Raw genomic sequence first — 25,102 nt, forward strand, 5'->3', positions numbered from 1 at the left:
GGGCTTTGGACGGGCGGCGGGGGCTGGGGAAAGGCGGGCCCTTGCCCAAGCCACCCGTGGGTGGGGTGGGGTGGCTTGGCGCGGCGGTGGGGTCCTCATTCCTCTCTCTTAAGAAGGAGCTCTTTGTCTTCTGCGAGGAAGTTCAAGGACTTCAGGGGAGTTCCCATGCCGCCGCCCCCTCCCCTTTGTGGAGGTGCACTTGAGTGTTTGTGTCCTGTTCTTGCTCAGGACAGAGTGCTTCGGAGGGTTCTCGCACCGGCTTGGAAGAAGGTTGTTGGGGAAGGTAGAAGATTGAGAAGTTAGAAGTTCAGACTTCGTTGGTGCTCTCAAGTTGGCAGCTCTCTGTAAGCATCGCTGCCACACTTTGTAAAAGGGGGTGGATTCTGGCTTGCCTACCTTCCAGGGTTGTTGTAAATGTGACCCTAAGGTCTGTACGGGAAGCCCTTGGAGCCTTCGGAAAGCGATGCATAAATACATTGTTAGAGTCTGCCTTTGCCCTGCACAGCCCCCTCCCGCCATTCACTCTGAGACATGCCTTGTAACTTGAGCCTGGCTATCGTCCAGACTTCCTGCACCACCCACCCCATCTGTGATTGAGGGCCGAAGGCCTCTTTCCATTTCCCTTGAGGTAGGGGTGTGTGTGTGCGCGTGCGCGCCAGCTTGTCACTTTTGGCTGAAGCCGCCAGCCGCTGAGTCACCGACAAAACTTTAGAGCTGTTGGAACTTCCTGCGAGGTTGCAGGGAGGTAGGGAAGAGGACCCAGGTGGGGAGGGAGCAGAGAGGGCTATTGGGAAAGTTGGGGCCGGATATGCGGTCGCCCAGTTTTCCGAGGGTGGCGCTCAGCCGATGACAGGGTGTGCTTTGCACAAGGAAGAATGCCTGAGACCCAGCCGCCTCTCTCTTTGAGTCTCACGCAGGGAGGGGGGTTCTCAGGGGCCAGCCAACATCCTGTTGTCATGCTGTCCTCCTTCACCTCTTCCTCCTCCTCCTCCTCCTCCTTTTTAATTTTAGCTTTGCCATGCCTTGAGCTACACAGCTAAGACATTTGCAGCGCCGCTGAAGAAGGAGAGGAGGGATTTAGGTCAAGCACTCGAGTGAGTAGAAACAGCCATCTGTGAAAAACGTGAAGGCCACCCAGGGCTGAGAGACGGGAGGGAGGTGCAATGGTTGGAGGGGGGGCTGGCCTCCAGAGGTTGGGCAGCAAACTGGCTTTAAAGAAATGCACAACAGGCATCTTCTCTCCACCTTCCCCCCTTCCTGGCAGATCTTTATCCTCCATTTCATGTATCTCCTGGAAACAAACCTGACCAAATCCTTCCTTCCCTCCCTCCTTCCCCGTCCCCTCCACCGCCCCCCCCCCCCAGCACACAGATTCACAGAGCTTTGTCAAATGAAGGAGAAAGCTGTGTTGGGACTGTTTAGGCAAAGATCCAGGTTCATCCTGACATCTAACAGGAAGAGGGGTGGGATGTATCTAAGTGTGTGTGTGTGAGTGCACTCATACACACATGTTTGTGCCTAGGCGTATTTGTGTGCGGTTAGGGTGGAGTAAGGAGTAGATAAAATGATGCTTGGCCAGGGACAGAATTAAGTCTGCTGTGGGGTGGGGGGTGCAGGAAAAGTTCTGGCGGGCTCATGAGAAAGGCAGTCTGGCTGCTGGAAGCTTTGATGGTGATGGTGAAGCGTAGGAAAACAGCTACAGACCTGGGCTGTGGAGGATAGGATGAGAAAGGAAGGGCCCCGAGATGCTCCAGATGAAAACTGGGAAAGATTTCTTCCTTGGTAATCCAAAAAGAAAATGCATGCGAAAGATGGCCTTCTGCGTGGGAATGGCTCTCGGAAAGAAAGAGTTGGTAGTTTTCTCCGTGGTTGGAGTTGAATATAGAGTTGGAAAAAGCTGCAACTACTGTGGATTTGCTGGCTGGCCTTGAGAAAGTCTCTCCCGCCCGCTCCCCCTTCTCTCTCAGCCTTTCTTCTGCATCTCTGCCCAGAAAGTGGTTCATGTGGGTGGGTGGAAATTAAAAAAAAAGAAAAAGAAAAATCAAAAGTTGCTTCAGTGGTGTCTTAGTTCAAAGGAGACATGTGGAAAATTCAGCCTTGTATTGGGGGTGGGAATTGGGACAGCTAAGAATGTCACCGCTGCTAGGCTTATGGTCGACATACGGGGCTGGTTCACAAAACAAAATGGCCTAATGTGTTGTGTGAACCAACCAGGCTGTGTTGTCACAACATGCTGAACCACAAAGCAGACATCCACATTTTAGTGCAGCTTGCAAGTGTGGACTGAGCTCATGTAGCTAGTTTATGGTTTGGAGTGTCTTGCCAACCCATTAAATAGGGTGGGTGAAGTAAAATGTGCTAACTTGAGGTACGCATGACGGGCAACACTCAGCCTTATAGTGGCAATACCACTATATTCTATATACTGTCTGTTCCTCCACTTCTAAGAAACTTGCCTAGTGAAAAATTAAGAGGATCCCCTGCTGGAGCAGAAGACATCTTCAGGTAGCCTAGGGTTCTGTTTTCCAAACCTGGTGAGATGCCTCCAAAAAATTCACAGGTAGGTAGTGAAGGCTAAGAGCTTTCCCCTCCTCCTTGTTCTTCCTGGGCAATCCAAATTAAAAGCCACTGATAGATGTATCATTGTGTGAATTTTTCTGTTGCCCCCCCTTCCACAAGCTGTATGAATGAGGGACCATCTCTGTGTCTTGTGGCAGCCTTCTTTAATTGATGTGTGATGTAAATAACTCCTCCCTTTTCTCTGTCCTGCATCTGCTATCAATTAACCGCACTAGGTGACCCTGAGTTCCAATATCATGAGACAGGAAGGAAACATTTCTCTTACGCACCATGCATAATTTTATAAATCTCCACATCTCCTCAGTCCTCCTCTTCTTTGCACCACCACCACCACCTGGAAAACCAAGAAAGTGTTATATTTTGAAGAACTGCTCAGATAGGCTGAGGTATTTTCTCTTGCATCTGGGAAGACTTGGCCTCACAATAAGCATCCATAGGGGAAATTGTGCAAAATGGGAAATCAAAAAGGAGACTTCTTGAAGCTTCTTAGGACTCTTTCTTAGGGCTCCTGCTGTGGTCAAAAGAAGCTCCAGATCTTTTCTAGTTCCTCTACGCAAGTTGCTACCTGTCTCCGTGGCTCAGTTTCCCCACTTGCCATGGGCACACCCATTTTGTCTCTCTTTGCTTGAAAGTATTCGCTGTTTTGTCATGGCTGAGGATGCAGCTTTGGTGGATCCATGCTTTATTGTTCATGTACTGGCAGATCTCTTGAGCATCAGGTTGGGTGTCCTTAATGCCCTGAGCTTGTTCGGCAAAAGTAGCAGGCAAGGTAGCTGCTCTGAGCAGAAGGTTGGCCTGGCTGGGTCTTCAGAATAGTAACTGGTTTTCTTCCCAACTGGAATGACCTGTCCACTTTTAAGAATCTCCCTTGCTTTTCTAAGGGCCTTTCTCAGGGCATAAGCGGGTACACATATTGTGAGTATGTGTGCTTTTTTCCCCCTCCCATTGACAGTTTCAGAATCTTGCCTTGCCACAGAAGTTTTAAAATAGTGTGGCATGTAGCCATGATGATGAATGTGGTGATTTGTGGTACAAGGCTCTGGGCAGTATTTAGCAAACATGCATGTACAAGCAGAATCCCATCAACTCCATTGTAAAAAAATGATTGTCTTTTGCGGAGATGGACTTTTAAATGTGCCCTCTCTAGATGTCAGCCACAACAACAACAGTATAATGAAGTGTTGCAGGCACTGAAGGGGTGGAGTTTGCCACTTCTCGCCAGTGAACTAATGAGCAATATCCAGTGGGTGCCCATGACAGTTGTGTAGCTGGACTTCATATGATAATAAAAAATGGCAACAAATGCACTAAACCTGAAAATGAAGGAATAAGTGTTCCCAAGTATTGCAGTTTAGAAAGTAGAATCTTTCCAATCAATAGGAGCAACTTGGGTGAGAGAAGTACAAATCAAATAGGAAACAAATCTGTGTTGTAGAAAAACATGTCATCTAACAAAGCTTAAGAATTTGGGTACATATCATGGGTCTGTTAACTATCTTTTGGGGTTCTTTACTGACCCTACAAATTTATTCATGCAATTCAACTTAGTTACTGGATTTGCACACCACCCTGGACCATAAACTAACCAATGGCCTAGGTTCCCACAGCACCCTAAGCTATAAAGTATTAAACAAGGTCACCATATAGTGTGAGTAGAGCTGCTGTGTTTGTAACTGAACCCGATTAAGCACATTGTGCAGAGACAACCATGTCTGTTGGATTCCGGCACACACATATTTTCCCTATCTTTGTTTCCATGTTTGGAATGAAACATGATGACATAATAAGCATGAAATTACACTCGTGTAGATACACATCGTATGTGTCTTATGTGGTGTATTTAGAAGGTGTAGGATAGAAGGAGGAAGGTGCTTGGTGGAGCTCAACTTTTCTTTTGACCAGAAATACATTGGAGAATATGCCATTGGCTGCTATGAGTCTATAGAAAGAGCTAATGCAGCAGGCTGTTTTATGATATACACATTGACCATTTTACCATGAAGACCAGAAAGCTTTGCTATTACAACCTTGTGCAGTCTTGGGGTGTGTTTGTGTATGTGTATGTATTTGGTTGCAACTGTAATTTTAAAGTTTAGGAAACCAGACTTTTTAAAGGAGACAAAATTGTGTCTTACATATAACTCTGTCACAGTTTTAAAGGTTTGGATTTTGAAGAAAGAGCAAATTAAGATCGTAACTGTAGAAGAGGGCAGCATTGGTGAGTTGGGTTCACACAATGTACTAAAGCCCAAATTAGGAAAATTGTAACTAACTGTATTTTGGTATAACAAGCAATGTCCAAACTAGACATTGCTAGATAAACTAGAGGGTGAGCTGAGATGATGGATAGATTCTCATAGGACACTGAACCATGATTCCCCAACACCATCCAATCCCATATTCACCTAAATCTGACATGCGACTGCTAGTGATATTGTGGGTTTCCTGAACCTACCAGCAGCCATGGTATGTTTGGGAAGGGGGTCTCATCCCACCTACAGGATTATTGCTTTTAGTAGCGGCCCTACAAAGGTGTTGTACACTAAAGAGATTCAGTTTTCACCTGAAATGTAAAATATTTCTAGCCTATCTGGAGGTGTGCAATGTTTGCTCATAGGACATGAAGTTAGACCAAGGTGGAACATCAATGCAGTTAGTTCAGTATTACTAACACAGGCTGGCAGCCCTCTCTTTCCCATCTCTTCCTGGAGATGCCTGAAATTGAACCTGGTACCCTTCAGCATGCAGTGCAGGCACTCTGCTGCTGATCTGTGCATGCTACTGAGAATAAGGAGAACACAAAAGTCCATTTTCCTTCTCTCTGAGGATGATAGCAACATGCACAAAGCTGTGGGAGTGGAAACACCACAAAGGGGTAACCTGTCAGATGCTTTCATCACAGCACACTTCTACAGGAAAGAACCATTCTTTCATCCTAAGATAACTGGGGCTCAGCCTTTTGTTGAATAATTATGTCCCAATTGGGTGGGGGCTCTAATTGGCATCTCCAGAGCTTTTCCTTGCTGCCCATGGGTTGGGTTAAAAAAGCTGGCAATCCTTTATTTTTTACAGTATTTAAAAGCGGGGGGGGGGAACCTTTCCTGCTTCTTCTGGATAGGGAGATAAATTAGAACGTATCCCATCTGTGATGTTGGTCACCAAGACCTTGTATTTTTTGCTTCTCACCTGGATCTTTGGCCAGGTTATTTCTTAGTAGAATAAGCAGAAGCAGCAGCAGCTGTGTTGAGGGTGCTGACCCAGCTTAAAGGAAATCCTGGCCTTGCTAGTAATTAAGGGCAACTGCTTTGCAATTTGCCTTCTCGCTCTCTGTCTCATTTATGTGCTTGCTGATGACCATAAAATGTGTTCCCTTATACCAGCCCTTGCCACCTTAGTCCCATCCAGAGCTGCTGAGATTGCTACTTCCCAAATTTCCAACAAGTATGGCTAAAGGCCTTGCAGACTGGGAATTGTAGGAACTGTAGTCCCACATCCAGAGGATTACAGTTAATCATAACTCCTAAACTTCCGCTTATGTCATCTGCTCAATACTACAAACCAGAGAGCTTCCAATGTTCTTCCTAGTGGGATTCTCTCTCCTCTCCTCTCTCCTCTGAAACGTTGGTCTGATGTTCATGCTATGTACAAGTTAGCTTTTGTCTACCACTTTTATTTATAAATTTTACATTGAAAAATGTAGGTATGGGGTAGCCATCGCTTTGGGTGGGTCTAGTTACATTGCTAGAAATGAAGCAGTATTACTTTGTAAGATCCTGGTATGATGCATATTCAAATGTACCTTTGATCCTGATCTTAGCTGGACATACGCTTTCACACTGAGAAAAGAACACACTATACTACCTGACTTTGCACCAACTCATAAGTGTAATTCCACCACTAGTGGTGGACAGGAACAAATCTTTATTTACATGCTCCTACACTCTCCGCCAACTTAAAAAAAATAAATAAAAAGCTAGCTTCACATTGGAAGTTCTGGGTAACTTTGCTTTTTTAAAAATTTCCTTTTGATTATTTCCGGAAAGCTACATGCAGCTTTGCAAAATCTCCACTAGGAGGTATTTTTTATTTAAGAAAAAATACTTATCAATGCTGTTGGCTCCTGTTTCTCTTTATGCATGTGGTGCCACGGGAGTGAAAACAGCCTCTTGAACACTCTACATATCTGGTGATTGATAGGCTGGGGGGCTGGAGGCGAAGGGAAGGATGAGGGGGTTTGGGCCACCCACATGGATCAAAGGAGCCGGGTAGAGAGCAACATAGGTGAGGGTTTGCGATGGGCAAGTAATGATCATGCGTGTCTCTGGGATGAGGGGAGTAAATAACTCCCTGGGTTTGGAAGAAGAGGTAGGCGAGGTGACAAAGTCTGTGGCTGGACCTGGTACTGATTGTCACAGCTGGCAAGGTGATGCCGAGCACGAGTGCCCTATCTTGCCCAGCTCAGTGCATTCCATTCCACTGTTTAAATAATATCTAGCTTTACTAGGTAGACTTTTTTAATGCTGAAAATTAATTTCCGGCGCTATTTTAATTTTGCTGTATTTAATTTGATGCTTGCTTTAATTAACTGCTGGGTAAACCTTCTCCCAAGCTACTCTCAGATGCTCATGATTGCTGGAGTGATGGGCTGGAGGCTGCCCGCCTTGGTTGGTTGAGGAAGGAATGGATGGAGAGAAGCCGCTTGGCTTCTGGTATTCCTCTTGTGCTTCAACCCTGCCTGCACCCACAGGGTGTGGAAGGCCTTTTGGTGATGCTTGGAAGCCTTGGGAGGATCAGGATGCGGAGATGTTTAAAGGAGTGGTTCTTCCTCCCAGGTACAGCTCTCCTCTCCAACCTGGCTAATTAAACTACCTCACCTCTCAGACAAGGCCTGACATCTTTGAATCCATACAAAACATTATGCCTCTTTGCCAGGCCTTGCTGTAAAGCGGGGAAAAAAGGGAGCCCAGTACTTTCTGTTAAGCTGTGGGTTATTTTATGCTGTGGTGACTCTGAGCATTTAAAAACTTAACTGTCCTGGAGGTCAATTTAACTCAAGGACGAACTTTCTGTGGCTGAGTGATACGCTTGGTCTTTGAGTGATGCTCTGAAAACCACAGTCCAGAAAGGCCAGGGAGGGGAAAGTGGCTGAAACTGGAACAAACAACAATCAGTTTGATTACTGTAGTTAAGAAGCAACTCTCAAGAGGGGACAGGGGACTCTGAGGCTGCACCCAATGCTCTATGGGGGCGCAAACAACTTACGCTGTTCATCCCTCCTCTTTATCCAGTTCTCTCTTGTGTTTTAAAATTGTGGTGCTGCTTCTCCCCTACTTTAGATCTTATAACCCAGAGTTCCTGAACTTGGTACCCACCAGATGTCCTGGGACACACCGTTCAGAACTGGGAATTATATTGGGACTACCTTGGGAGATACCACCTTGGACAAGATGGTGACAGCCCCATCTCACTGCCAGACGTCCTCCATGCCACTTGATCTGGGGAATAAATGAAGCCACAGCAGTCAAAGGCATTCAGCTACTGTTGGAGGCTGACAGTATGTACAGTGTGGTATTCCCATGTTTACTGCAGCAACCTAAGCAACGTGTGATGAAGTTCACACATGTCTTGAGAAGTAGGCTTTTCTTTTACACTTATTCCCTAGGTACAGTGATGGCAGCGAATACTACTTTTAAATAATTAAAATGTGAATTTGGGGCTGAGTTTTTCCAGCTTCTTTTTTAAACTGAAAAACACGATACGCTTTTTTTTTTTTTTCTTTACCACATCCTCTCTGTTTTGCCATGCTGTGCTGGTTTCTTATTAACCTCTGAACGAGTTCCCCCTTTTCTGTAGAGAAACTGCCTTACAACAGCTTGCCCGTGACTTGCACATGCGGTGTCAGCAAGGTATTCAGGAAATTAATAGGAAAGGAAATGGTTTATCCTTTATTCCTTAAGCAGATTTTGGTTTTATTTTAGTGTGTATGGGGCAAGGGAGAGAAGTTCGGACAAAGGTCTAACCCCTACATCTAGGTTAAGAAAAGGCTATGGCTGTGTGCACGTTATGTGCTGTGCCTAAACAAGCCATGTTATGGTTCGATGCAATGGCTGGGCTAACCCAACGTGCTAAGGCAGTGGATTCCTACAAGACAATGAAGCACAAACTACCCAACTCCTTTTGGACTTGACATCACATGCTGTGCAAAAACCATCCCCAATGAGATGAGAGACATAAATATACCGTTTTTAAAATATTAGAAACAATATGAACCATTTGCATTTATTATTTCTTGGTAGCGTGAAGAGGTCATCTCCACCTAGTGAAGATAGAGGGAACTCATTTGGGATCTACTTCAGACAACCTTCCCACAGGAGTTAAGATGTGCTGGAGCCATGGTTTACGAGCCAGTTAATGGCCATTAATTTGCAGTGCTGGACAGCTTGATGCAGCAGGTAGATGATAGAAAGTGGCGTATGTGTGTCTCTCTCTGTGTGTGTAATCTTCCAGGGGAAAGAGGATTGGGAATGGGAGCTGGCAGCGGGAGAGATGGTACTAGGGAAATGCAGAAGGGGCTGCTTGAGGAAGATGGGGAAAATTGTGCTTAAAAAGGCTTCAGCTTACCTTCCAGGAGCATCTGAATGTTCACTGAGGTTTTCTGGTCAGGATAATTGATCACTGGGCGTTGTTGAAACAAAATTGAGGTAGCTCAGTTATGCTGAGAGAAGTTGAATTGGACATATATCAGCAGATCCAATTCCACACTTCACTCTTGACCTGTTTCCTGGGTTTGAATTCTCTCTTTCTTCAGCCCTGGAGGTCAGAGTGGAAAGAGATGGGACCAGGCAGACCACACAATGCAAAGCATCATTGAACAAATCCAGGGGGGTAGATTTGCAGCACCTTACCAGCCTCTGGGGAGCTTTGCAGGGATTCAGATCAAGGATGGATTTTAACAGGACTGTGCAAGGCCTGCCTTCCTTCTTTCCTCCCCACTCATGGGGGTCCGGCATCAATTCCCTGTACAATTGATAGGAAGTTCCCTCCTCCTCCTCCACCTCCTCCTCCTCCTCCTCCTCCTCCTCCTTTCAGCACAATTTCTGATCTTTTGATCTGGGAGATCTCTTGGAAGGATTGTGAGCCAGAGAGGTGAAGCAACATTTGTCTATATTTGGGAAAGAGTAACGGCATCATAAGGAGAGAAGAACTTAAAGTGCAAATGCTGCACACTCCTTCTGGTAGTAGGAAAAAGGGTGATGGTGTGGAGAAGGAGGTTAGGTTCCTTTCAGAACGGACAGGAAATCACATGCAAGCAGTGTGTGTGACCTTGATGTAATGCAAGAGGCTTCACTCCACTTGCTGAGAAACCATGGTCGGTTTAATCACAATTAGCTGAGTTTGCATTACATGTTAAGCATGTTAAACATACCAAGGGTCACATGCAATAGCTGGGTTTGCACAGCACCCCAAATAAACCACATTAGGCTGCACTGTGATGTGTGGGTGGTCAGCAGACTGGCATAAATAGTTGCCCTCCAGGGTGATCAGCATCCAGGTTTCCTATACAGAATGGCTCTCTGAGCAACCAGTATTGTTGCCGTGAGAACAAACCCAGCTGCTGTTTAGAAAAAGCATGTGGTATAGCCCTCTGGGGTCTGTACAGCCTCACTGGGTATTTGAAATTTGAATGCTTCTATTCAAAAGCTCTGGTGTATTTGGGCTGAGAAAGGGACACTAAATCCATGTCTCACTTGCATATAGAAATTGATCATAATATTTAGCTTTTTTTCTTTTAATAATCTTGTTTTGGGCAGGGGATGTATGCGCTGTGAAATATACATTCCCTTGCTTGTATTTTTAAAGGGTGGTTACAGCTTTGAGAGGACTGTAGCATGTTTTTTTTCCAAACAACTGAATGGGCTTGGATTCTTTAAGTTGCGACTCCCTGTATTAGCCAAATATTTAAATCTAAAATTAATCAAGGGAGTTGGGGTGCCTTACCACAGCTTTCCAAATGCAAGATTCATTTGCTTCTCTGCTAGCTTGGTCTGTCCAGATAGGAAATAAGTGATAATCTAGTCCTGCCCTGTTTTTGCAGAGTAGAAAGGAAGAATGTTCTCACTGCGGTGGTTGACCAGGGAGTGCAAGGAGAAACTAATCTGGCCAAGGAAGAAATGGCTGAGCTTGTTTCAGCCTCCCTGCCAGAAAGATCACTGGCCTCCAAGCTGCCTTTGGCTCTGTCGATCAGCAAAAACAACAGTGCCGCAGTTGTCCAAGCAGGAACTCCAGCCGGGGATGACCAGACCAGCCAGAACTGCATTTAAATGCTTGGTTATGTCTCACCTCTTTGTTATGGATGGAGAGGACTAGTTCCTGGTCCCCACCCACGCAAAGCTCCTTTTACTACTCCTCTTTCCTTGTACGCTTTGGTCTTGTCAGTCTGTACATCTGATGGTGAGACCTGTTGTTGTGTGTTTTTTTTAGTTAGAGCAAAATATTTGCATGATTTCTCTGCAAAATGCGTGGAATCCAGGAAGCTGATATAGACTGAGCCAAGTTCTTGGACCATCTAGCTCAGTATCACCTACGCCAGTGTTTTTCAAACTTGGCAACTTGAAGATGTGTGGACTTCAACATGCTGGCTGGGGAATCCTGGGAGTTGAAGTCCATACATCTTCAGGTTGCCAAGTTTGAAAAACACTGACCTATACAGATAGGGAGCTTTTTTTCTCAGCCCTATCTGGGTATGCTAAGTATGGGAACTAGCAATTTTTGGCATGCAAAACCTGTGACCAGCCACTGAACCAAAGTTCTCCACTAATACAGTAACTCAATGGGCAAGGAATGAATACTGCCCATTGCAGATTCCAAAGAGTTTGATCTTGTCCCGGGGGTGTTTGGGGTGTGTGGAATGTTGTTTTTGCAGGCCTAAACTGGATAGCTGGTAGCCCTTAATGCCTTTGTAGCATAAGAGAGATGTCTGAAGGAAGGAGGAATGTGGGCTGGGTCATGGGCTAAAAATAGATGGGAACTGAAAGGAAAGCATGATTAAAGAGGGGAAGAGTTAAAGAGGATAAAGAGGTGATAAGGGGAATGGGCAAAGGGAACAGGTAAAACCAGGGATAAAAGCACAAAAGTGTGATTGGACATGGGTGACCCAGTGTGCTTCCCCACAAGAACTGTGCACCAGTTCAAAAACTGTTGTGGGTCTCTGTGATTGTACAACAGTAGCTATCTGAGAGCTGAGATGATTTCTTTCTGTTTTAGCTGCAAAGTATACTTGAAACTGCAGCAAAGCTAGTTTTGTTTTGAGGGTATGTTTAAAGTGCTGCAGCTCTGTGGGGCTCATTGGCAGTATATCTCCCCACGTATCAGAATTGCCTCACCAGGCCTTGTGCTATCAGATCCTGTAAAAAGAATGGTGGCTTGGTGACTTTTCATCTCTCACTCGTAGGAACTGCTGGGATTTCACTGAATGTGCCTTCATGCAGACACTGCATACGTTGTCTTGAGCTCCTGAAGGAAAGGCAGGATGTAAATCTAATAAATAAACATGCAAAATCCTATAAGAAATGTCAGAGTTATGTACAAACTTTATGTACACGTGTTGGTACTTTTATGTACAAATTTTTAAAACAAGCAAAAAAACACTGACATCCAAACATTTTTTGTGGGAGGGGGAGCCCTCATATAGAAATTAATCATCCATCATCTCAAACTTTAAAATTACTTACTTGGGAGAGTGCAAACATTACACTGCTCCCAAGATTCTCTTTGCTGGGATCAGCTGAGAAGGAAATTAGCATTTTGGAGTTGGTATGTATACCAAAATGAAACTCATGGTCATTTTGTTTGATATCTCTTCTGTGGCATGATCTAGAGGAGTGAGGGGGCTGAATTCTAGAGTCTACAGTTTCTCTTCTTGATATCATTTGTGCTAAGGTGAATGTGATCTCCCTTGACTGGAAGGGGTACAAGAAAGGACCTTCTCCTACAGGATGTGTGAATTCAGCATTCAGGCATTAAAGGCTGAATTATTTGTATAATTCCTAGAGAATTTTACATATTTGTTTATTTGTCAAATTTATATTCTGATTTTTCTCTATTCCCTTCCAAGTAGTATTCACAGCACGTGCGTAGTATATCCAGTTATAAATCAATGTAAGACCTGTTTTAGTTCCTCAATGGAAGATTAATTTGTAGTTCTAAGCAGCCAAGAGGGACTTGGCACTGAAAACAGCTTGCCAACTGACCTGTTTTGGCTGGCATGGCAGCAGAGCAGGGTTTAGCAGAGGAAAGTGGATCTTCCTTGGTCCTGAGATAGTTCCCCCCCTTGAAAGTTCTGTTGAACATTTAAGTTTCCCTAGTTGTGACTCAGACATAAAGGCTTGGGAAGGGTTGGTCTTCTGTAACACTGTACACATTGTACTGAGTGAAATATCTGATTAGAAAACATTACCCTGGCCCTTGAGACTATTTTAAGTTGGGGGGGCCTTTCATTTGAGGAGGAGTTGCTTGGTAGACCAGCGGTTGCACAGTTTGGGAAAAGAGGTACAGGGAGGTCCCATAGGCCACTTTGAGAAGGAGCTGGAGGTGAATGTCAGATGGCAACTGGCAATAATGGTCCACTCACTTTGGAATTTGATGCTTCTGCTCTGGTTCCAGTTGCTGGGATGAGTGTCTCCAGGTGGGCTAAGGTTGAGGTATGGACGTCATCTGGACCTTTTTTATGCTGATGGTTTCAAATGTCAGGGTTTCAGGCAGTTGTGAGACTTTTGCTGAGTTTCTTGGAAAATAAAAAAATTGAGGGGAATAAAGGGGAAGAGTTGAGTGATAGGGTGACAGGAGAACTGAACCCTGTTGTATTTTAGTCACTTAATTCAGTTACACAGCATTTCATTGGATTGCACACATCCATGAAGAATAATTTCTCCACTTTCCTTCTAAAACCAAGGTTCTAGCCCTCTGGGGTGTTAGGAAATGTTTAACAAGTGAGACCAATGTCCAGCAGCAAAGGGAACCTTTCTTAGTCTTCCACAGTTCTTCTGATAGGCACCTATCCTATATTCTTACTTACAGCTCACTAAGTTCTTTGAACACTATTTCCCTTTTACAAGTAGTCCTCATTTAGCAACCACAATTGGGACCAACAACTGGGTTGTTAAGCGAAGCAGTCACTAAGTAAAACTGTGACTCTGCTTATGATCTTCCTTCAGCTTTCCTTTGTTTACAGATCTGCGAAGGTTGTAAATGCAGGCATTGGTCACAAAGTTACTTTTTTGTCACTGTTGTAACTGTAAATGGTCACTAAACGAGGACTACCTGTACTTTTGGAATAGCAGTGACCTGTTTTGAAGCTAGCATATCTGTACATAAACAATCCCTTTTAAATCGTGGCCACAAATTTTTTTTTTTAAAGAATCACTGAAGTACATTGGTTAAAATTGTTGATTCTTGAGCAGTTCATATTATTATTGGCTTACATTTTCTTGTGACATGAACTTGCAGCATTTTAAATGTAGAATTGATTGTGTATATGTGTGAATTTTGGTTGCAGCTCCATATGTCCTATATATGCTCTTCTGAGTTAAGTGCAAAGATTCCTGCAGATACTCTCACACAAAGGCTGTACAAACTTGTCCACACAGATAACATATAAAGGTAAAGACACCCTCAAGTCCTGATGACTTCAGGGATATGTCCGTGTGTTTTCGTGGCAATGGTATGAAAATATTTTGCAATTGTTTGCTTCTGGGATGTGCTTTCACCTTTCCAGTCTAACTTTCAACCTTGAAACTCTCTGAAGATTCCCCATCCAAGTTCTAACCCATCCCAACTCTGTCTAGCTTCCAAACCTAGACAGTTGCCCAAAAGCTACCAGCTGCTAAGATGTCAACCTGAGATTTCAGCTGCAGGCAGCAGGCACGGTGACATACTTTATGTCATCTTCGCTTAAGGTGGTACCCTCCAGATGCTGGCTGAGAATTTTGGGAGTTTTAGCCCCTCTTCCCCCTTTAGGAGGAACCCGGCTTATGCTAAACTGAGCCTTTAAAATTTTCAGACATGGGGTGGATAGAAGTCAGCTGACTTGACTTTTGAAGGTAGGCGTGAGGAAATTGCAGTTATGTGACCATTCCACATTGTTTGGGGAATAGCATGCCTGCTGCTAAGCTTGCTCAAAATGGGGTCTCCCAAAGTTAAACTATCTGATGCACTGAATGGTCTTTGCTCAGTGAATCTAAAAATAAAAACAACCTTGTGGAAGACCAAAATAAAATGCTCATTCTTTGTAGTAGGTGTACAAACTTTTTTTCCTCCATCTTGTTGGCTGGCCACCACAATTGGAGGCACCCTCTTGGAAGAGAACCATTGTATTTCATTGTGTCTAATGGGAAGAATTATAACCACCCCAGGAAGACTGTGAGAGACAAAAGAGGGATAAATGATGGGAAATTACCCCGAATCAGTAGAGGAGCTGATTCCATGATTGATAAGTCGGGCTGCCCAAGTCACATCAGCATTTGATATCTTAATTGAAAGATTCAGCCTGTTGAAGCAAGTAGCATCCGAAAGATGCCATTTGCAAGCTCCCTAATTCTTGGCATGGGGAAGAGGGATTTTTTCCCCCTGGATTTTTGAATGGCAGAGATCCCCACCCCACCCCACCCCACCCCACCCCACCCTAGATAGAGATGGTTTAGCTGCAGCATGAATCAAAGGAGCTCTTTGCAAGCATGGCCCAGAGATTCCCTGGTTGAAAGCAAGCTCGAGCTGTGTCAGAAATACCTGAAGCTGAGCGGTTTCCATCAGGATTTGCTTTGGTCCTTGGGGGTCTGGCTTCTGAAGCTGTGGAAACATATCCTTGAAAGCATGCCCATAACACATGGGTGATATTATGCACATCCCTCATCCCAAGTGGGAGTTGTCCAATCCCATCTGGAACATCCAGTCAGAAGAGTCCTTTGGAAGAAACCACCAGCTAGCGTGTATCTCTTTGTACGGACCTATTGCGCGGAGAGCATCCAGCTCTCAGGAATAGATGTGCATTCTCACACGTGCGATGAGGTGGGGGGCTTTTTTTCTTCTTTAAGTCTGTAGTCCTTCGGGATAGGCAAGTTTTGCCCACCTGCACTTCATTTGGAATAGTTCCTTCTCTCCCTGCCCTTTATCTGGGAAAAGGATCTTTTGTGTGGAAAGTGGGCTAATTCTCAACCAGAGGCAGCTGCTGAGATCTTGGTGGCTTCCTCTCGCCTTGGGTCAGGGCGTGCAGTCCAGCTGTGGACTTGGCTCTTGTCCTTTGTTTGCCGCACACCTTTGCAGTGCATTCTGGGAAGTTCATCCCACGGTGCCAAGCTGGCTCTTGAGAACAGAGGCTACGGATAATTTCCAAAGCAAAATGAAAGAATGTGGAACTGAATGGGTACAGGACGGCCATGAATATGGAGTGGAGGGGCTGGGGCCTCACGGGTTCCCAGTTGTGCCATGTGCATGCACGCACACCCACACAAAGAAAGCCCATTCTGGTGCCAGCTGACAAACCAGATCTCAAGCAGAATTTGCTCTAAGCAGACCAGTCAAGATCTGGGAGTGCTGCGTGAATGGTTCTTTATGATTTAGGTATTCATATTTATAGGCCGCTTCTCCTTTCTGTAAATGCCAAAGCAGTTTACGGTGGTGCATTTTGAAAAATTAGCCAGTTAAAAACAATCCATTGAAAAATAGCAGTTTGATGGCTGACATAAAAAAAGGCCTTTCTGAAAGACTTCTAAAACATGGCAGCATCACGTCCTGCTATTCTGCAAAGAGGAGGCTTTTCCCAAGGATAGCTGCTATGGCACTCTTTATCTCTTTGCTAAGCACCCTTTGCAAATGATGTCACAGAGAGCAAAACTTTTCCCCAAATTCATAAATATTGTTTTGCAGAGAGGAGACTTCGAGGTAACCTGGTGCTGTGTATTTGGGGAGTATTTTAGAGCAACCTCCTTCTCAGCTGAAGCTGGAACAGCACAACAAATGGCTGGATTTTCTATGACAAAGACCCCAACCGTTTCTCCTCCAGTTGGAGGCTGGTGTGAAATCCGATAGCTGTAGTTCAAAGCATTCCTAGGGAATTGGCGTTAAAGAGGCAGAGCAGAGTAGCAAAGAGTAATTGCTACTCTTCTCCTGAACATAAACAGTTGGCTGGTGACCTGCCCTTTTTCAAATGCAGCATCATTAGAGAGAGGTGTTGGGGAATAAAGTGTGCAAAATAAGAGGCCATGGGTCTTGAGGGAGCTGTGCAAATCCTGAAGTAACTAAGCTAGACTTTCTTATGTGAGTGCCTTTTCTTTTAAAGATAGGTAGGATTACAAAACCCCTCATCCCCACATGAATGTCGTTCTGGGCATGGCTGCCTGTAGCTAGCCATGAGAACAAGGAGACAGAGCAAAGGAAGATAGTCCCTATCAGAAGGGCTTCATGATGGAAGAACTGCAGGGTGTGCAAAATATGTCTTTTCTTTCTACCTAAGCAAATCCTTTTGGAAATTTTCTCCTCACTGATAACCACCAATCTCTTCTGGGACAGCACTGGGGGAAAAGCATTCTTAAAAATAAAGGCTAATAAGAAAGAGAAGAAGATAATTATCATAATCAGAAAAGGGAGAGGACCTCTGAGCTGTTGGTAACCCAGGTGGAACAGCTCTTGAGCAATATTCTGTTGTAAGAGAAAGCAGGAGTTGCATTTCAAGTTGGTGGAAGGAGAGCTGTGAATCAGGACTGACTCCTCCACAGTCCAGCTCTGTGGCTCATTTTGTCACACGTTTGCAGGGAACTCAAGTTCCCAGGGAGGAGAAGTGGAAGGCATTGTGACCAAACCAGAAATGGTGCCAGTTTCCCACCCCACCAAACACCTCACTCTTCTTCCTCCCCCCCCTTTTTAAAGTTATGTTTTAGTTCAACATTTTGGAGAAAAAAGAGAAAAAGGAAAAAACCAAGAAAAAAAAAAAGGAGAGGTTAAAAAAAACAAGGCAAAGAAAGAAAAATAAAGTAGAGGGTGAATAAACAGGGAATTTATAAGCGTCACAGCATTAAAAAGGACTGAATTTGTTAGGTAAGAATTTTCAATATTTCATTGATTAATTTTACATAACAAAGTACCTTATGCTGTTTTAAAAACTGCAGGTCATTGTTAAAATCTAAGCAATATACCAGTTTCAACAGCAATCATCAACAGAATATAAATCATAAAGTAAAAGAATTACAGTAATTTCTGTACCAATAGCAGAGAAGCTCAGGGTTGAATTTCAGCACTGAAGATGTTACCTAGCCAGGTAACAAAACGTCTGCAAGAAAACAACCAAACTCAGAGAATCCCAAGGACTCCTCAGTAATTTCTGTCCAAATTTCTGTCCAAACAGTGGGGGATCTTATTCAAACCTGGTTCCTTTTTCAAGGACATTACAGCTGACACCTCCATCCAGTTGGAAAGAGGATCTTGGAGCAATCAGCTTAAAATGCCTAAAGGCTGCAAAACTTCCTTGGGGGGGGGGGATTAAACAAGGAATTTGGGGCATGGGTAGGATGACAGGGAATTATTACTCTGGCTTTTCTCACTTTTGGAGTTTGCCCTTATCTTAGAATGAACAGTAGCGGTTGATTATCTCCTGCAGGCATGGGGGTTAAAAATGGTGGGAGGTGTGCTTTGCTTCTGGAACAATCAGATCTGAATGGGAGTTCTTTCCCAGTTCTGGTACCCGAGATGATTTTAACTGCTACCCAAGGATATGCCCAAGATCTTCTGCATGGAAGACATAAGGTCAGCTACCAAGTTACATTCCTCCTAATGGGATTCTAGAAATAGAAAGTGGAGACCCAAGTGGTAGGCAAGGGAGAGAACCCCATGATCATTTACACCCAACATGAATGGCCCCGGCCATCCTGACATTACATGACACACAACGGCTGGGTCTTTTCTGCACTGTTTTCACAGTTCTCCCAGCCAGTGCAAGGGGGGCTCAGAGGCTGCTACTTCCTAATCAGTTCCTCCCAACACACACTTGTTCCTTTTCTTTTGCTAGAATTTAAAAAAAAATGATAGTGTGATTGGGGTCAACATTACTTTGGACAAGTGGGGGGGGGGAAATACCTGACCCATCCTCCTCTGTTTCTGCTGGTTCCAGCCTCATGCGGCTGTGGAAGGTGGAAATCAGAATGGTGATAGCGACAGCATTCCTAGTGCTGCAATTTTGGAAGAGTGAAGGGTAGTTAATTCCTAGCAGAGCTGTTTGCATGACATGGCTGACCAAAGGGGACTTCTTGAGCCCCAATCAAGGCGGCATCTGTTGGGCTAACTCTTAATACAGTGGGGCAAAAAAGTATTTAGTCACCCACCAATTGTGCAAGTTCTCCCACTTAAAAAGATGAGAGAGGCCTGTAATTTTCATCATAGGTATACCTCAACTATGAGAGACAAAATGGGGAAAAACATCCAGAAAATCACATTGTCTGATTTTTAAAGAATTTATTTGCAAATCATGGTGGAAAATAAGTATTTGGTCACCTACAAACAAGCAAGATGTCTGGCTCTCACAGACCTATAACTACTTCTTTAAGAGGCTCCTCTGTCCTCCACTCGTTACCTGTAGTAATGGCACCTGTTTGACCTTGTTATCAGTATAAAAGACACCTGTCCACAACCTCAAACAGTCACACTCCAAACTCCACTATGGCCAAGACCAAAGAGCTGTTGAAGGACACCAGAAACAAAATTGTAGACCTGCACCAGGCTGGGAAGACTGAATCTGCAATAGGCAAGCAGCTTGGTGTGAAGAAATCAACTGTGGGAGCAATAATTAGAAAATGGAAGACATACAAGACCACTGATAATCTCCCTCGATCTGGGGCTCCATGCAAGATCTCACCCCGTGGGGTCAAAACGATCACAAGAACGGTGAGCAAAAATCCCAGAACCACACGGGGGAACCTAGTGAATGACCTGCAGAGAGCTGGGACCAAAGTAACAAAGGCTACCATCAGTAACACACTACGCCGCCAGGGACTCAAATCCTGCAGTGCCAGACGTGTCCCCCTGCTTAAGCCAGTACATGTCCGGGCCTGTCTGCAGTTTGCTAGAGAGCATTTGGATGATCCAGAAGAGGATTGGGAGAATGTCATATGGTCAGATGAAACCAAAGTAGAATGTTTTGGTCTAAACTCAACTCGTCGTGTTTGGAGTAGAGAGAATGCTGAGTTGCATCCAAAGAACACCATACCTACTGTGAAGCATGGGGGTGGAAACATCATGTTTTGGGGCTGTTTTTCTGCAAAGGGACCAGTACGACTGATCCGTGTAAAGGAAAGAATGAATGGGGCCATGTATCATGAGATTTTGAGTGAACCCCTCCTTCCATCAGCAAGGGCATTGAAGATGAAATGTGGCTGGGTCTTTCAGCATGACAATGATCCCAAACACACTGCCTTGGCAACGAAGGAGTGGCTTCGTAAGAAGCATTTCAAGGTCCTGGAGTGGCCTAGCCAGTCTCCAGATCTCAACCTCATGGAAAACCTTTGGAGGGAGTTGAAAGTCCGTGTTGCTCAGCGACAGCCCCAAAACATCACTGCTCTAGAGGAGATCTGCATGGAGGAATGGGCCAAAATACCAGCAACAGTGTGTGAAAACCTTGTGAAGACTTACAGAAAACATTTGACCTCTGTCATTGCCAACAAAGGATATATAACAAAGTATTGAGATGAACTTTTGATATTGACCAAATACTTATTTTCCACCATGATTTGCAAATAAATTCTTTAAAAATCAGACAATGTGATTTTCTGGATTTTTTCCCCCATTTTGTCTCTCATAGTTGAGGTATACCTATGATGGAAATTACAGGCCTCTCTCATCTTTTTACGTGGGAGAACTTGCACAATTGGTGGCTGACTAAATACTTTTTTGCCCCACTGTGTCTGCTGCTTTAGTTAGCTGGGTCAATTAACTCCAGTTTCTGGTTCACACAACATGCTAACCCCTCCCTCCATGACCTGGTCAGATGGGTCTGCCAAGTAGTCAGTTTTGAAAGCCCTTTAACAGGAATGTTAAGTCACGTACAGACCATGTTCTTAGTCCACATGCTGTGGGGAGTGGATTTAATTTTTTCTTGATATGTTGGAACCTGGAGGCACATTCATGGTGAGCACCAGGTTAAAATAGCCGCTGTGTGCAAGATAGGACCTCCTCTTTCTCTCCAGCAGCACTGCAGAGGCTATATTGCTTTGAACACTAAGAGCATTTTACTCCATTCAGCCTCTAGCTAGGTTGGATCAGTGCTTGACTTTCCAGCCAGCCTGGCCATTGTTCATGATGGCTTAGGGTTCTGGGGGGGTGAAATCCAATGTTTGGGGGGCACCTGGTTGGCAAAGGCTGCTTTATGCAGGAAGAATGAATCTTGTTGCTTGTTAATCTTGTTGCTTGTTAATCATCTTGTGAGATGATTCTGCAAAGAAATGAGAGCAACCTTGGACCGTCGTTCACTCTCTATCACCGATCAGATACGCAGCATTATCACTAAATGCTTCCTCCCCAAATTAAAAAAAAAAAGATGCAAATAGCGCTCTAAACAAGCCAACTTTTGAGAAGAATTTTATGATGCCTGCATATGACACCTAGATTTATATATTCAGTCAAAGAGATCCTTATGCTCAGTCAGCTCCTTAATGTTAGGTTTATTTCAGCCAATTCACACGTTTCTTAAGAACCTGCTTTTCTTTTGTCTTTGTTGTTACTACAATGTCCCATTTATTACAGGCTTTTTCCCCCTGAATGTTCCACTCTGTGTAGATGAGGAAGAGGATGGTGATGATGATGATTGCAAGCAGGAAGGTTGCTTATTTTCCTCTTTCCTTTGTTGTTCAGGTCCACTACTGTTTCAAGAACCAGAAGGGAGAATTTGGCTTTATTATTTATTTTACTAACTTATTTTACTTCTATTCCACTCTGTTCCCAGAGGGGCCCAGAGCAATTTATAAGAGAAGAATTTTTAAGAAGCCTTAAATAAAACCCCCACAATAAACCCAACAATGCTTAAAAACAGTAAATACAAAAATTAGTTCTTTTTTTTTTTTTTAAGGCAGGATCTTAGAATTCACCTGTAGGGTGGGGGTCAGAAGCTGTTAGAGATCAACAGCTTCTTGACAATTCAGATACCTCCAAGCTTCTCTCTCTCTCCCCCCCCCGCCAGCATTTTTCAGTTACTCTTGTGAGGGGCTCATCTGGCCAAATTAAAAATCTGGTTTAGAATCTCCCCTATGATTACCTAATCGCCCTGTCATCTTTCCTGTTTACTCCTCCTAATCACATTGCATACCTGGTCTAAGGTACATTCTCTCCCCCCCGCCCCAAAAACAACCTCTCTGCATTTCTTCCAGCAAAGCTCTTGTTTGCTTCCTTGTGACTTGACTTCTCTGGGGCTCCCATGTGTGTGCTTTGGCAATCAGGAATGACTGGAACGAAGCACAGATGTGTTTTCAGCGTGCATCCAGTTTTCCTGTCCCCCTTGTGCCCATCCCTAACTGCACTGCAGTGTGTGTGTGTGCGTGTAAGAGAGAGAGAGGGAGCCAGTCATAATCAAGACTCTTTTGGCACATGGTTCCTTGCTGTGTTCTCTGTGTGTGATTCTTGCTTTTCCTTGTTCTTTTCCCTTTCCCAAATAAACTCTACATTTAGAAAATAGGCAATAGAGTCTTAATGGGGAATTTCTCATTAAAATATTTTTCATGTGCGGCTTATCCCTTGTTTTTTCAAGATGTTGAGGAGAGTTGGTTAAGTTTTGTATTTCTGGGCTTTTGAGCAAGAAAATCCAAAGCAGGAATGTTCTTAACTTTCAAATCCATCAAAGTGAAGTTTTCAGGTGCTTCCCAAAAGTAGTTGGGTACGCATGAGAGAGAGAGAGAAGAGTAGAAAAAAAATTCACACTAACTAATCCAAATATAAATTCTGAGATGATAAATGAGAGTGTTTTGACATAAAGGAGAGCCATTCTGTTGTAGTGGTGAAGGTGTCGAAGTGGCCCAGGGACCCCACGCTCAGTCACCACCCGCTCCTGGGAGGTTTTGGCCCAGTCACTCACTCTCAGTGCAACCTACTTCACAGGACTGTTGTAGAGAAAATGAGAGGGGGAAGGACTATGTATGTTACCTTGATTTCCCAAATGAAAGGTGGGATATAAATGTATAAACTTGATAAACAATAAATGTGTGTCACCCTGCACATGCCCCCTGAAGGTACAGTGAATGTGGTAGAGAAGCTACATTCGTAGCAGAGAACTACAATGCAGTGAGATGCCAAACATTATGGTTGTGTTCACATGGCTCGCTAACCTGCAAACTAGCCTCATGGTTTGTGCAAACCCGGCTTGAGGGTTGCTAGATTGTTCAGCATGTTGTGCCGACGTTAACCACAAAAACGGTAATTCAGCTGGCCATGATTCAGTTAGCCATGGGTAAGTAGGGAGACACAGCTAGTTTTTTATCTGCCTCTTCTGTCCTCCTCTCCTGCCATTCTCCATCTTTGGGTTCCAAATAGACCATCTGAAGGTTAATCACGTTGGAAATTATGAAGTAGAAGCTACTGGAGAGAGGTGGAGGTGGACCATGAAGGAGAAAAGCATCTGTGATGTAGCAAAGAGGGATGCGCATTGATGGTGGAAGAGACAGCGAGCATTTGTTTCACGTGTTTGCGTGCAGAAGGGAACAGAATCTGCAAGAGTGAGAGTGAAATGCAATCATCAAGTCCATTAATAGAAAGCAGTTTTAAATGTTAAGTGTACAATGCCGTGTGCCCCTTTCTTCACGATTTTATATAATTGACTTTCACAAACAGCCCTGCATAGTAGCTTCCTTTCGGTCCAGAAATAGATATTTAGTAAAACTGAAAATGGATTGTTCTGAAATGTACCTGCGCGACCAAAAATGTTGAACCTCGGTTTCTCAGGGCACACGCGGGACTTCTTCACCACGCCCTAGGCTGCTTCGGAGATAGCGGACATATGAGAATCATTCTACCTGCTGAGTGGGTGCTGATGTTTGCAATGATGCTTTGGACACAATCCGACCAATGCTGTGCACTTGTAATTTCAGCGGGAAAGACCCAAGCCTATGTTTAATTCTTCTACTTAAATCAATAAAACTGAAGTAAATGGTTTTTTTTAGTGTTCTTAGAATATGAGTCAGAAATTCATCTTGTCAATGATATTTGAAATATACTATTATCACAGATGAGAAAACAAAACCCTGCAAAAAATAAAACAAAACAGTCACTCATGCCCTTGTGACCTCCCATTTGGACTACTGTGATGTGCTGCCCTTGAAGAGCATTTGGAAGCTTCAGCGGGCGCAGAATGCAGCTACTCGGGTAGTAAATGGTGCCGGTTACTTGACACATGTAACACCACTACTCTGTGAGCTGTGTCAGTTGCCAGCGTGCTTCCGGGTGCAATTCAAGGTGCAGGTTGTCACTTTAAAGCCCTTCATGGCTTGGGAGCGGGTTACCCGAGGGACTGTCTTTGCCTAGTTGTTTCTATCTGTCTGATCTAGTCCAGCAGGATGGGCATGTTCTGGGTCCCATCAGCCAAGGAATGCCGGTTGGTGGGGCCCAGGAGTGCACTCGCCCTAGGGAATATTCTCCCTCCCGAGATTGCGATGGCCCCAATCCTTTTGCCCAGGCCTGGGGCCCCGAGTGCGTGAAGGATCCCATCTCCTGGCTGTGCTAACAACTGTCGATGGTGAAGTCTTCCTTGGCTGCTGTGTATTTCAATTTTTATATTTGTGATGGGAATTGTTTTTAATTTATTTTAAGATTGTTTGCCGCCCAGAATCACTTGTTGAGATGGGCAGCATGAATGAATGAATGAATGAATGAATGAATGAATGAATGAATGAATGAATGAATGAATGAATGAATGAATGACAAGATTGCAGCCCATTCCATGGATGTTGGTGGGGGCTCAATTTGTTTATGTATTTTTATTGAATTGATTTTATTGAATCAATTGTTACGCTGGCCCAGCATTGCAAAAACCTCAGCACTAGACACCGCTGATGGGAAGGACTGGGACATGAAGTAAAGCATTTCAAAAATACTTTGTATGCAAGAATGAGAACTTAATAGAATTATCTTTCCTGAAAGAAAATGTTGTAGGCCCATTGCATCGTCTTACAGAGACTGGGAGAAGGAAAGCATGGACTTAGACTGGGACCAGGAGTGATGAATTAGCCAGCAGCTTAGAACCAAAGTGGGCATCTGAAGAGGCCTTTCACTGGGGAAGAAAAGAAGGATTCAAAGTATTCTCTGGGTGTCTGAATGCACATGTCCAGGGGTATTTCCACAAGGGGAGTTTAACTCAATTCCATAAAAGAGCTGTAGTGCCTCCATTTTTTAAAAGACAAACTAAAGTTGTTTGGGAGATGAAATCCTTAAGTTTTGATTGGAAGGACTGTTTCTGTTTTTTGAGGAGATGCAAAGCCAAACTACTGTGGTTAGGTTTGATATT

The 25,102-nt window shown here is 44.2% G+C and overlaps 1 protein-coding gene and 1 long non-coding RNA gene across 6 annotated transcripts in view; both read left to right on the forward strand.

Annotated features, from left to right (window-relative positions):
* Positions 1-25,102, forward strand: part of AHDC1 (AT-hook DNA binding motif containing 1) — a 189,749-nt gene that overhangs the window by 55,916 nt on the left and 108,731 nt on the right. The gene's annotated exons all lie outside the window — the stretch shown is intronic.
* Positions 23-15,188, forward strand: LOC112541670 (uncharacterized). 2 transcript variants are annotated; one of them, XR_015796019.1, is made up of 5 exons: positions 23-344; positions 1,012-1,094; positions 7,917-8,134; positions 8,877-9,032; positions 10,676-15,188. It is a non-coding gene; the product is annotated as an uncharacterized LOC112541670 (long non-coding RNA). The 2 variants fall into 2 exon arrangements; XR_003085652.2 differs by lacking the exon at positions 23-344 and adding an exon at positions 363-745.

This window comes from Python bivittatus, unplaced genomic scaffold (assembly GCF_059951505.1).
Source record: "Python bivittatus isolate LINGU-HERP-01145 unplaced genomic scaffold, Pbiv_v1 ctg000310_np1212, whole genome shotgun sequence".
NCBI classification, from domain to species: Eukaryota; Metazoa; Chordata; class Lepidosauria; order Squamata; family Pythonidae; genus Python; species Python bivittatus.